The sequence below is a fragment of the Zerene cesonia genome, unplaced genomic scaffold (genome assembly GCF_012273895.1).
Source record: "Zerene cesonia ecotype Mississippi unplaced genomic scaffold, Zerene_cesonia_1.1 Zces_u003, whole genome shotgun sequence".
Lineage (NCBI taxonomy): Eukaryota > Metazoa > Arthropoda > Insecta > Lepidoptera > Pieridae > Zerene > Zerene cesonia.
Window position 1 is genome coordinate 2,221,948 of NW_024045133.1, and position 14,936 is coordinate 2,236,883.

Sequence of the window (14,936 nt, forward strand, 5' to 3'; positions counted from 1 at the left end):
CTGTTCAGTTCAGAACCAGTGAAACAGTATAACTTCATGGAGAGGTCTGACTGTCCTGTCTTAACTATGAGTCCAATCATACAAATTGATGTCGTGGAAACGGAGGATGGTCATATAGTTTTAGTCGCAATGCCCAAAAAGATTGCCGTTTTAAATTACAGTCATATTTTTAAGCGGTCAGCCACAGCAGCGATGTTGCCATATAATGAAGTACAAGACGTTAAAATATTGAAGATACAATAATGTAAAATTTATGACATGACAAATTTATATTTGTTTTAGTTTGAATTGTGAAACTCAATAATTGCATATCAGAATTTTTTTTTATATATTATTTATACATAGGTATTATGGATTTGCTGTAAAACTAATTTCTAGTTATTTATGTAGTACCTTCTAATAATAACTTCTAATTTCTTGCTACAAAAAATATATCAAAAGGAAATGACATTAACATGTTATACATATATGGTCTCAGGTATGGTTTAACTAAGCCTATTTGGAAGTTGGTAGAATTTGAGTGATATTCATTGATTTTTGAGTGTTTGTGTTGAACCATTTTTTTTATTAGGCTATAAATTTTTCAAACACTTAAATTTAATATTGTCACTTAGTGACTTGTTCAAAGAAAAATAGCTGTAGTTATGATGTAGGTATTTTATAGAATTGGGTCAGTAGTTATGTAGAGAGGCTACTTAAGGCAAATAATCAGTCGAATTATAACTGTAATAATCTATAGATCCATCTCACTAGCTGTTGCTCGCAGCTTCGACCGCGTGGTCAAAATAAATTTTCATGGTACTCATTTTCATCTCTTATTTTATCCCCTTGGGGGTAGAATTTGCCAATATCCTTTCTCTGAGATCGTTCCAGAAGGTAGGACTGCGCATTGATAGATCGGTCAGTCAGTCACCATTTTTATATTAGAGATAATATTGATTAGGTATCAGCTATCCCGAGTTATCTGATAGTTTTAAGTTGTAAATATAACCAAGATTTATTTATAAACTTGCAATAAGACGAAACAGTGATAGTACATGTAAATTTCAGTATTAGTATTTAGCAAGACAAAGTTGTTAGTTGGTTACTTGCCACTTACCAGTTACCAATGAATATATGCTTTTATCTATTACTTTGTTGTCTTTGAACTGAATCAGTATTAGACATGCCTGTATAAATAAAATTTTTATTTTTTTTTGTTATTTCGTGGTTTATTGATTAAATCGCACTTTTAAGTTACTATATAATGTTATTTTATATATTTTTTTCCGATCCAATTGAGGATAGGATGGACTTGGCGCCATATTGTGACGTCATAGTTACCTATTAAATTAAACCAATTAACTATCTAAGTTATGCAATAAGCTATTACAATACCACTTATTTTAATTATACACATGTATTTAAATTCTTTACATGATTCACAGAATAAAATAAAGCGTTACTGTTAATCAGAATGACGACATTTAAAATGGTCAATCGTATTTTTCAAATGATACTTGCACATAGATTATTCTTAGCTGAATCGCATAGTCCAGTGCATTGTAACGAACACGACTTTCTTTTATCTTATATCTTTAAACGAGCAATTCTTGTATATATATATATATAAATATGTATAATTGGAATCTCGGAATCGGCTCCAACAATTTTCATAAAATTTAGTATATAGGGAGTTTCGGGGGCGATAAATCCATCTAGCTAGGAATCTTTTTTAGAAAATCTTTTTTTTTTCGTGTTTTATCGACTTAAACTTACTTTTTTTTAACAAATAGGAGGCGTTTGAGTAGTCCCAATTTATTATGACTCTTCGTGACATCTATTGGCGAATAATAATACTATAAATGTGAAAGTTTGTGAGGATGGATGCATATGTATGTGTGCGTCTGTTACTCTTTCACGCAAAAACTACTGAACCGATTGCAATGAAATTTGCTTCGTAGAAAGCTGGACAACTGAAATAACACATAGTCAGTTTTTATACCGATATTCCTACGGGATACGGACTTACGCGGTTTCAACCGCGGGTCACAGCTAGTCGTAATAAAATGTACTTGTATTTTATCATAATAGCATTTCACATTTATTACAAGTCACCAGCTACGTTTTTTACCAGCACTGTATCAAATTAGGAGATTTAAAATAGAATTACAGACATTTCTAAACTTCGCTTAGTCTGTCTTAACGTTATAATGTATAAAACGAATTAGAAAATATGTAATATATATTTCATAACTATATTTATCTATATTTATAGTAGTTAGTGTAAGTCACATTGTACCTTGCAAGCACAGCCGCTTGAAAATACAGCATGTAAATATTTATATTAGTATCCACATGAAAAAATGGATTTTAGAAAAGCTATTGTAAATTATATGTTATTCTTAATGTAGTTAAATATGTTTTATTGTTGTTTTGGTAACGTGGCAAATGGCAAAAAAAAGTTAATGTGACAACTCACAACTGACAGAAGTGTGCATTTTTCCCGCGTTTTTGAATGTTATTATTTTGTGAAACGCCATTTTATTGTGCTTTGGTTAATGCCTTTGCAAAATTCGGGATGTTTACATTGTGGTTTAGTGTTATTAAATGTTTAATTTTGCGCAAAGTGTAATGTGCAAAATTCAATATGATGAATGAAAGGATAAAATATAAAATCTTCTGTTGTATCTTTTAGCAATGCCATTGCGTAATATTGCGCTACTTGTTGCTCTGACGCTGGTTTTAGTGTCGCGCTGTCGTCAGTTCTGACAGCTTAAACGTGTGAACCTCTATGATGCATTTTAGAGTAACGCGTAGGTGTCAGCGTGTGCGATGGAGGTTCATACGTTTCGGATATCAGCACCGACGGTCAGCGTGACACCAAAACCAGCCTTACATAGCGTCGCAAACAGCGGACCATGTGCAATATATATAATAACATCTCCTAGTCTTTATGCGAGTAGAATCGTTGCATCACATTATTCATAGAATCTTATTTCATAGACCTCCTTGTTTACGCATAACATATTTAAAAAAGGAAACTTAAACTTAAACTAAATAAGACACGCTTTAATGAGAGACTAAATTGTCTCACTTGCTCTTGTACAGAGTATACGTAAGAAAATTATTTAACTCTGGCGATACTAAGAATGATATGATAAGCTCTTGAAGTTATTGTGTTTTCGCCGATTCTTGATAAGTTTACATAGTCAGTCTCTCCGTGACCACGCTCGCTGTAAAGTGTTCGAAACGTCGGGTTAATAATATAATGAATAAATCGCGTTTAAAATCGGTTAAAAAGAAATCTGTCCGGTTAAAGTGGTTCAAAATGGAGACAGAGTCTGTTGCGTACATATAGGTGAAGCTTATTGAAGCGTGTTTAAAAACTATAAGAATTGACGTGATGTTAGATCGACATTTGATAAATAGAATAGAAAAAAAGATAGAATTAAAATTGAATAGTTATATTGACATGAATAAAATACCATTATACATCTAAATTTTATATCTGATTCCTCGATTATAGTTTTTAACATTCTCGAGACGAGTAATCAGTAACTAATAACATTGTAATTTTCAAACGTATATATGTAATTGTAAAATCAATTGAAAATTATGTAGAAACTGCTTAGTTTTTTCCGATATTTCCATTTCTTGTAATTTTATAGTAAACATTTAATAAAAAGATTGTATTACAATAAGTGTTTCATTTACAAATACCCTTAAAACCTCTTATTTACTTTTTCATTTAGCATTAGCTGTTCACCACGGCTTCATCTACGGTACATTAGGATGTACTAATCCTATCCTTCCTACTAATGTTATAAATGCGAAAGTTTGTAAGGATGTGTGTGTGTTTGTTGCTCATTCACGCAAAAACATATAGGCAATTTTTTATCCCGATATTCCTATGGGATACGGAATTTCGCGGGTGAAAGCGCTGGGCGCAGCTACTATCATATAGTAATAGTAATATTATGTTATCTGTGGCCTAAAGCATTCAGGGATCACGCACATATCCGACGGTGAAGAATTTTGTATATAGGTCAAGTAGTTTCTGAGATTATACCCTGATACTACATAAATTCACAAATATGAAGAGGTATCTTCATTATATTAAAATTGCTTTTCACGTGGCTTCTATGTAGGCCGTGTGCTAATAAATTTTCATTTCTTTCTCACGATAAATACCTACTTACTGTTGTTAGGAATATAACAAAATACAGACATGATAATAAAGTCAATGTATTTATTGCTGAAACAAAGAATAAAACTGTTTTATATTTAACGAGCTGTCCGAAATCCCCAATATTGAGTTGGGATCAAAGTCCAAGTCGCTATCATCGGACAAGTATTTAAAACTTTGCTTCTGTCCATAGTTATGTGGATTTTCTTTAGCTTCATATTCATATACTTCCAAAGAATGATTCGATGGTATAACAACGGAATTTTGCGCTGTGTTCTTCAATAAGTTTTTATATTTATAATCAGATAATTTCTTCTCAGCTTTCGGTTTCTCCTGTGCTGATTTGCGCCTCTTTAATTTCCTAATTGGAAATATACCCCGGCTGAAAATGCATTCTTTGTCCATGTATTTACTTTTGTTATCCGCGTCAAATTGTATGGTTTTCCTTTCCTGACACTTTCGCTTGTATTTCGCCATATTGCGTAGAGCTTGGTATAAATTTTGCGGTTCCTCAAACTTATAAAAGTCAATCTTTAATTCCTCTTTTATTGTGTTCAGTAAATCTTTCTTTTTAGCTGCTTTTGATAATGGTTTTCTTTTTATTATATCGCGGCTCGGTTTTGGAGTTATCACCTGTTTAGGATAAATCAACGATTTTGCTTTAATACTTTTAGGTTTCGGTATCTTCTTTACTTTAACGGGATCTGGCGTATATTCTGAAAGGGAAACAAATGGTTTGTCTTGCTTGATATCAAAATTAAGTTCATGGCTATGATCGTGCTCCTTATCTTTAATTGCGCATTCGTTTTTAAAATTTAATTTTTTCGCAACAGTTTCGTCAATTTCTAGAATAGCTTCAGAATCGTCATTGTTATTTATAGATGGATCTGTCTTAACGTTATAAACATCGAAAGTGGTTTCCAGCAAATCAACGAAGAAATTGTATATTTTCTTGTCATCCTTCGCAGGCACATCTGCGACTAAAGTTAATGGATCTTCCTGAATTCGCACAGGTTTATCCAAAACTCGGCCTTCTAAAATTTCTTTAGCTATACCCTCGGCTACTCCGCTGTAGATGTTATTTTCCAATAGGTCCCTTATTGGATTCTTTGATTCGTTTAAAGTGAAACTTTTACTCAATCCTGAGAAGTTAGAAGGAGTGTGAATTATATCCTTCTTTGATTGTAGTATAACAAATTTATCATTATTCGGCGACATGTAATCTTTGCTGTTCAGAATCTTGGATTTGTACTTCTGTTTTTTAATTTTTACTTTCGCGTCGCCGTTAAATTCTTCATCCACTAGTGTGACATCATCATCTTGCTTTACAATTTTGTTTCTTACAGCTTTTCGTTTAGTTCCGTTTTTCTTGGAATTATTATAGTCAGGGTATTGAGTGCCAGTTGTTGATTTCGATAATATATTGAGGACGGATGTTAAAAATCTCTTTTGTCCCGGCCGTGGTCGAGGAGGAGGTTTCCTTTTGACTTCAATATCTTTATTTTCTGAAATACAAGTAGAGAACAATTATATAGCTCATATTTATCGAGTATATATTAATACCTGTAAGGAATAGCATATCTGAATAGAAAGAAAGGAGAAATTACGTAAAATTCAATGACATTAAGCTACAAGTGGAGCACTTTATGTATTCAAACGCAAGAAATTTCAAAATTACAAAATTTTTCTTTATATATTAGCGTTTTACAGTTATCACTAGCATTACACCTATTGATACATTACCTCTAAGTACGTGCCTACCGACTGCGTATTGTCGTTAGTAATAATACAACTGCGAAATTGTGTTTGTTTATTCGCCTTTTCGTGAAAATATATTACGATACCATAATTGTGTTTGGAGATAGAGAGCTAGATTGAACTAATCTACTGTTTACCGCGGCGAAACATCTACTCTCATGGAAATTTCCTTGACTACGTGGGCGGTGCCGCAAGGATTTAATATAAAGCTGAGGAGTTTGCTTGATTATTTGAACGAATTAATTTAAAAAACTACTAGGCTGATTTCAAAAATTCTTTCACCGTTGGATGAATGCGTCACTGAGTGCTATTCGCTATGGATGGCTACTAGTTTTGTGAGTGATTGCATCTTACCAATAATATTAACGAGCATTTTATTATCTTTATTCTCTACATAAACTCCGCGTTTCTTCACATTCGAAGGTTGGAATTCCACATCGCTTCTGCTATATTTGTTACGTTTTTCGTTTCTAGGCATTGCACCGTTTGATGATTTCGATTTCACCACGACCGTCTTCGGCTCCATGGTCCTTTTTTCATATGGATGTTAGCATATTTTTTTTTTGTATTTTATATATATTTTTTCAATTTTTTAAAAATTATATGTCATAATTGACTTGTCAAATTTGAAGGTGTGGTGGGTTTTATTTTAGCTTATCGTCAAAAAAGGTTATGAAATAAAGCAAGCAAGTTGCGACTGTAACTTCTGTGAAAATTAAAACCAAAAATAAGAAATTTATCAAAAATCTATGTCCTTTCCGACGTCTACAATTCTCGATGGCGATGACAAAGCCAAACCTTTCAATACAAAATAGGAATAAATAAATAATAATCTTATTGGGCATACGATAAATTTCAGTGTAATTATTTTGGTTTTAATGGAAGCGCGAAATTTCAAACGAAATGAGCACAGTAGAAAGAATGTTACAAAAATATCAGATCAGGGGGACAACATTAAAGTAATAGAAAATGTTGATGTAAAACAAAGAATAACAAATAACCTACTTCAAGCGGACAGAGGTGATTCTAAATCGAAACACATAGCGAAATCTATAGGGAAAGAAAAAGTAAATAGTAAAAATGATAATAAAACAAATAGATCCGTTAACAACGCCATATTCCAATCAACTAAAGGTAGCTTGCAATTAAGGAAACTAAAAACTGGAGAAAATTTAGCAAGACTAGATAATGTAAAAAGGGAGAAAGCTCCAACAGAAGGTGATAATTCCATATTAATGGATGCAGATATTAGACCATTTTTAATTAATAGAGACAGAAACGAAGTGAGAATAGAGAAAAATGAGTCTGGAAAAACGTATGTGAAAAATATCGATAATAAGAAACGAGTTCTCGAGAGTGAAACAAAAAAATTGTTGAATGCTGACGAGAGGAAGAAAATCAGGGAGAAGTACACCATACGGGCTAAAACAAATCCAACGGTTTCTTTGGTAATGCCGGATCTTTTACAAAATGGTAAATATTTACCTATAACTAACTATACGGTTTTACTCAATTATCTTAGCGATTCTAATAAATAGGCCTTGTTTATTGCTTCCATTATAATTTACTGGAGCAATATTCAACACAGTTTTGATAGTCAAGTTCATCATTATCATTATCAACAAATATTAATTGTATCCAATTTATATAAATTGGCATACTTTGAAGCCTAAAGGGCCTTCTTTGTAAATTCGAGCAATTACACAAGGTCGTCAAGTTGTAGAATCTTTTTTCAGATATAAATATATTAATTTTTTTTTTTCAGAAGAAAGCTCTAAAAAAATCTGCGACGGCGAGGATCAGCGCAATAAATTAGCAGACAGTGTATCGGAGAGCACAAAAACGGTGAAAGATTCAGACGGCAAGAAATCAAAACGGAGACCCGTCATCACGACAATCAGGTCGAAAAACGACGCCAAAGTTTACAAAACAGTTACTTTTACAGACGTTAAAGCTGAGCAGCGTGGCGCGAAAACAATTCAAATAAACATACCCACTGATAATCTCGTTAAAAGAAAAGAAAAATTGAATATTCCAGTGATAAATTCTGATGCTAATGTTTCAACGAAAAAGGAAATAGATATAACAACCGAATCCTCTCATAATTCGAGCAATAAGTCGCGAAAGAAGCGCATTGCGCAAAGAGCCAAGCGTGAACACATCCCATCGCCAGATCCGTTTCGCTTGGGCGAATCTCCGCCAACCGAAGTGGCGAAATGGGCGCCAAATTGTTTAAACAAACACACAAAACCGTATTACGAGGCGTGGGTCGACACGACTTTAGCGGCTATTTCAAAATTTTCTAAAAAGGACACAATGCTTTTGGAGAAACAAAATCTCGTGGATAGTTTTCGACGCATGCTGGAGCGGCCGGAGAGTCCAGAGTTAGTTTATAATCAGTTGGACGAGAAATATTTGGGTAAAATTAAAATTAGGCAGAAGTGACTATAATTCGAATAACGTTCCTAATAAACAGTTTAATGCTATTGCATCAATCATAATATAGTTTTTAACACAGATTAATACAGAACGTGAAAATTTAAATAATTAGTCTGTTATTAGATTCGTGAAATACTTACATTTAAATTGACACAGCTGATGTTGCTACAATAAATAAATCCGTCCACAATTGCTGAAAATATGGTCAGACATGAAACCTCCTCATTTTCGTCTTTTTAAGTTGGTTAAAAATTACAACCCAATATACTATTATACTGTGCACAGTAACTGTGGTAAGAAACTAGTACTGCTAGCAAATAGGTATGCATTGGATAAACAAAAACAAACAAACAGGAGATGAGGCTATTTACAATGTTAAAAAATTATATCATGGAACATGTAATCAGTTTTATTAAAAATATATTTCTATGCAAATATTTTATTGTCGTAGTTAGAGCTATGTGAATAGCAAAAATTTTACAAACATACAGAGATACAAGTTTCCCCTTTACAATATTAGAAGTGTAGACTAGCTGTAACCCGTGGTGTCGTGGTGTCTATGTGCTAATCCAGACTATAGTCTATCACTGTACCAAAATTTCATTCAAACACGATATGCTATTTTCGCGAGAAATAGTAACAAACATCGATACTTACGTGTTTACAAGCATGCCCCGCGGTTTCACCCGTTTAAGTCTGTATCCCGTAGGAATATCGGGGTAAAAATTTGCCTCTGTGTTATTCCAGTTGTCCAGCTGTCACGTACCAAATTTAATTGCAATCGGTTCTGTAGTTTTTGCTTGAAAGCGTAACGAAAATACACATACATCCATCCTCACTAATTTTCGCATTTATAATACTAGCTGCGCCCTGCGGTTTCACCCGCGTAAGTCCGTATCCCTTAGGAATATTGGGATAAAAAGTTACCAATGTGTTATTCCAGTTGTCCAGCTGTCTACGTACCAAATCTCATTGCAATTGCATTGCTCGGTTTAGTAGTTTTAGCATGAATGAGCAACAAACACGCACACATCCTTACAAACTCTATTAGTAGGATAGGATAGTGTAGAATAGGATTCTTAGAATAATTATTAGATTAATTACTTTAGGACTATTTATTCCAATGATATTTAAAGTTGTATTATGATGAACCTTCCCAGTGAACCTCATATAAATTTTTAAGTAAACTAGCTGTACGCCCCAGCTTCGCCCGTGGTACATATAGCCTGTCAAGTAGCAGTTTTCTAATGGTGAAAGAATTTTTAAATTCGGTCCAGTCGTTTTTGAGTTTAACCATTACAAACAAACAAACAAAAATACAAATTCATCCTTATAATACTATAGATAATTGAAGCAATTATCATGGGTACTATATGGAAAAGCCGAATACCTAATTTTACCTTCAAATATTAAACACTAGACGCTCGTCCCGGCTCCGCCCGGATATCAAGATTCCCGTTTTATCCCAAGGAAGCATTTAATCGTGATAAAAAGTACCCTATCATCCAAGTCAGGTTATACTGTCTGTATACCAAATTTCTTCAAAATACGTTCAGTAGTTTCATCGTGTTGGACGGACAAACATACAAAGAAACAAACTTTTATATTTATAATATTAGGTGATATAAGTATGTAATCTACCCCCGGAAATAGCATACTTGCGGAGTAACTTTCTTGCCTGTTGATTGATGAAGTTATATCCACTTAATTTAACTTAGTAACTATCTGAGTACCCATCACGCAAGTAAAGAACAGAAGCCATATATTATATATAAGCGGGATTATTACAAACACTTCAGAAAGCAAATAATAGTTAGAATTATTAAAAACTATTTTTGCCGTAGGACAATTCAAAATTGTTTCCTAACTTGGTTACTATGACGTCTTAAAGCAGGAGTAATTACAGTGAGAGAAATAAGCTACCTATATCGTCTAACGCCATCACTTCACACACTGGACTTATTCCTGCTTTAAGATGATTCTAGTAATGAAATAAAACACATTTAGGTAATTGATTAGAATTTATTTCACTGTTACCATCGGCACACATTCTTAAACCACTACAACATATCGTACTATGACTGTGAGAGGTATCACACAGTCTTGTATTGAAAAGTATGACTGAAGCAACCAGTGGCGTAGCTCTCTAGCTCTGTCCCTCTGGACAAGGGCCCTGGTGCATAGGGAAAGAACCAGGCCCTTCTCCCCTCTTTCAAAGCTGAGGTTAGAGTCCCTGAGCTCCCGGGGCCCTGGTGCACTGCACCACCTGGCCCTATGATAGCTACGCCACTGGAACCAACTAGATCTACAAATTTACTCCTGACAGCTGCTGTTACGGTCATATTACGTCACGCCCTTAACACTTACCAATTACAAAGTATTATAGTCATGCTAAGTTTAGAATTGGAAAAACAACACATTACTTTGGTGACCTGTACCTCATACTTCTATGTAGTCTACTTCAGGCACCAGTCTCTCACAACGTTATCCTTTCTCTTTTCTGTATTTTTAAGTTTTTGTTGTGAGAACTAAATAAAGATGATTTTTATTTATTTTTTTATTTATTACAAAGTAAAAGAGAATAATGTTATAAGTACATACAACAAGAAACAAAGAATTCAATTGTGTTTGATTTAACGCGAGTATTATACATTTAGAAATTCAAAACTTTTTAACGGATTTATTCATTATATTATTAACCCGACGTTTCGAACACTTTACAGCGAGCGTGGTCACGGAGGTCACGGGAGACTGTCTCCACGGTAATATAATGAATAAATCGCGTTTAAAATCCGTTAAAATGTCTTTAATTTCTAAAAGTATTCAATGTGAACTTCAGAAGAGTCTAGAATTTAAACGAATCATGGTTATCCTACTTAAGTTTTAATACCTCTACGACTCTATCATGTCATATCAATTGAAAAATTATGAACCATCAATTACGTAGGTACCTATACTTAACAACTCAATTCATCAGACATAGACAAGATTCATAGACAATTAGAATGTAAAGTGGTGTTATATATAACATTTTTGGCAAAATTCACTAAAGTTATATAGTCTGTGGAAATTCTACAAAACATAACACTTATTGGAAATTGAAAGTTATTTAAAAAACACGCCAACATGCCCTTTAGGCATGGAAATGCTTTAAGAGAAATAACAATGAAAATTTTATTAGGTATATCAAGCAATCATATACAAGAAATACATATTTATGCCTATGTATTTATATGTACTTGTAATTCTCTCAGAACATAGATGTAATATAATAATCTCTCACGTGTGTTGTAAGTTTAATCAAAGTTATTTTTTTTATGAAAACAAGAAATTTAGGAAACCGTAGTCATACCTCCGGCAAAAATAAGAAAATTACAATAAATTCAAATAGAAAATCGATTTAGCTTATCTATTAGAAAGCACTTCACTGATTCAAAACAGTATTTTCATTGTATTACAAAGAGATGGACAAAGGTCCATATCCAAGCACTCGTAAACAAAGCAAATTGGGCAAGCGAAATATAATTCTGATTTCAAACAACCATAACCAACCATTTGGAGGGAAAACTGAGACATGAAAAAAGAAATGTATATTGTTTATTGCTCTTCACCTAATCGCTCTATCGAATAAACCGCCAAACGATTTATTTTTTAATCCCACGTTCTTCATGGACCATTTGGCGGGAAAGCTTTGACATGTGTCAAATGTTTTTTTTTTATGTAACGTAGATAACGTTTTTTAATGATAACATTTTTAAATATTGTTATCGTTTATAATACGTTATTAAAAATATAAATTGCGGCAAATGAAATCGCGTTGTATGTATAACGAGATATTCAGTTAGTTCATGTTGAGTGGAAAAGGGACGAAGCACAAACTGTGCTTGTAAATAAATAAAGAATAAAATAAATATACATGAAAAACATTCATGTTTAAAATTTACCCAAATGCGTTTCTAAACGAAGTTTAGTCGAATGAATACATATTTGAGTTGGAACGTGTGTTATCGAAAAAAGAGAGTATTATAAGGGGAAACATTTTTGCTTTTACAATATGCTTGTAGTGTTTTGACTAACAAATAAAATATAATAGTTTAAAAAAACTATAAAACACGCTTTAACAAAAATCATATTTTGCAAATTGAAAACTGGAAAATAATTTTATCAAATTAGTGTATTGTCATCGGTCCTCAATAAATCTACAAAGTTTGAACGAAATCTGGCCGTTTAAAGTGGGTCAAAATCGCGCCCAAAGAAGTCAGTTACAAACAAACAAACATACAAACAAACAAACATACAAACAAACAAACATACAGGTGAAGCTAATAAAAAGCGTGTAAAATTAATTAACCGATTTCAAGGATTACACCATGATATATGATGTGTACGTTCTTATAAACATATAAACCTACTTCTTGACCAGCTTTAAATCTTAAAAAAAAAACGCATCAAAATCCATTGAATATCCTATACATGACAGACAGACGGCGGGAAGCGACTTCGTTTTATACTATGATGAAGCAAGTCAATGGTTGCACAGTGCACTGCATAGTACATAGCATAAAAAAAACAAACCGCTGACCATCCCTCTGTCCCTATGTATGCTTAGATCTTTTAAACTGCGCAACGGATTTTAATGCGGTTTTTTTTTTAATAGAGATAGTGGTTCACGAGGAAAGATTTTATGTATATAAAATGGATAAAAGGACTCGTGCGAAGCCAGGGCGTCACTAACAAAATCTATATATTTGTTTATTTAGAGAAAATAAATAGATGCTTTAACTTATATTTGATTAAGTAATTTTTAGACGACGTTTACAATATTAAGTACTAGATTTTGCCCGCGGCTTCGCACGCGTTATATTCAGAGTAGCTTAATAGATCTTATCATACGTATAAACCTTACAAAAAAACCCCGTCAAAATCCGTTGTGTACTTTTAAAGATCTAAGCATACATACATACAGACGCGAGTTACCGACGGCAGAAAGTCATTATGTACCGTTAGTACACAATACAAAAACAACTTTATTTCTAGTTTTACTAAAGTACAGCATTGAATAGCTTTATAAATGAGAAATTTTACAAAGAAAAGTCGTTGCTACGGTCTGGCAAAGGGACGCGGATTCGAATCCCGCCTCGTGATCAAATTTTTTTCTATTCTTTACAAATTTCTTAAAACCAACTTTATAGAAAAGCAACACAACCCGGCGCGTGTTTCAATACAAAAACAAAGTTATCCCTATAATGTAGTTTCTTATTACTTATATTAAAGATGACATACAAACTGACTTCACAACTTCCAGATATTTTATGTTTCGTTTAGCTATCTGTCAGTTAAAATGTGTTAAGTGCGTTTCATGTGTTATTCATGTTCATAAGCCAATGCCAAGTGTCGTCAAATTGCGTTCAGCGGTTTTGGCGTGAACGAATAACAAACATACATATATCCTAGCAATCGTTCGCACTCATAACATTAGTAGAATATGATAATATATGTCAGTGTTGAATAAGCCATTAGTAACATTATCAATGTAGTGAAGTTCCGCGTCCCCCAGTGGAGTATGGGGCAGATGATATATGTACATCTGTTTCACTGATCGATTTTCTTTATGGACAAGTAGGTGATCAGCCTTCTGTGTCCTGCGAGACTGAGACATTTTTTGTTGTGCGTCCACACCGGGATCGAACCCAGGACACCTCAGTTCAACGCTCATGCGTTAACCAAGGAGGCGGTCAGTTACAGTGACATTACAAGTGGTAAATATATACACCTAGGTATTATTGATTAGACAATAATCAAGATTGATCTTAGGCTAAGTACACAGTACTAAAAACGTATTGAACAAAAAAAACATCTTATGTGTCTATCTTATAATCTAAATTCACCTTATATCTAAATTTTATAAACAACAACACGGCGTCTTCACATCTAAATTGTAAACGAAAACCACGAAATGTCAAATAAAAGCTCAAAAGATAAATGTAAAAAATAAAACCGATCTTCGAACGCTGAACGTCTGCGAATTCAAAAGCTCGAGTCGAAGTGGCCAGCAAAAAAATATTATTTCAGAGTTCCTACATTACAAAAAAAAAAAAAAAAAAAATTACATAAAAAAAAACAACAACGACGCGAGTGCTTTATCAACAAAAAAAAAAACATCTTATATTGAGTTGTCAAGTGATAACAAATACAAGTTAATAATCAAAAGAATGCAAATCAAATTGTCAGGTCATACGTCTCTTTTTCTTTCTTTTTAACGTTATTTTTAATATTTATCGTATCTATGTGTCTGTGTGTGTACATAGACACGCACAATCTTAAATCAATTGCTATGTACTCATGTTTTATTTTATTATTCATGTCTGTGTGTGTGTAAGTCTGCCTTAAAATAAAAAAGCGTCTGCGCATGCACATAAGCCATTATAGTGTAAACAGTTAAGTTTATTTTATAATTTTTCTTCTAATTTATTATGTACGTCTGTTTATGTGTACTGCGTACGCAAACACACACTATCGTCACTTATTATCCTTATATCTATATAGTGTCCATCCATGAATCAGAGCGTTT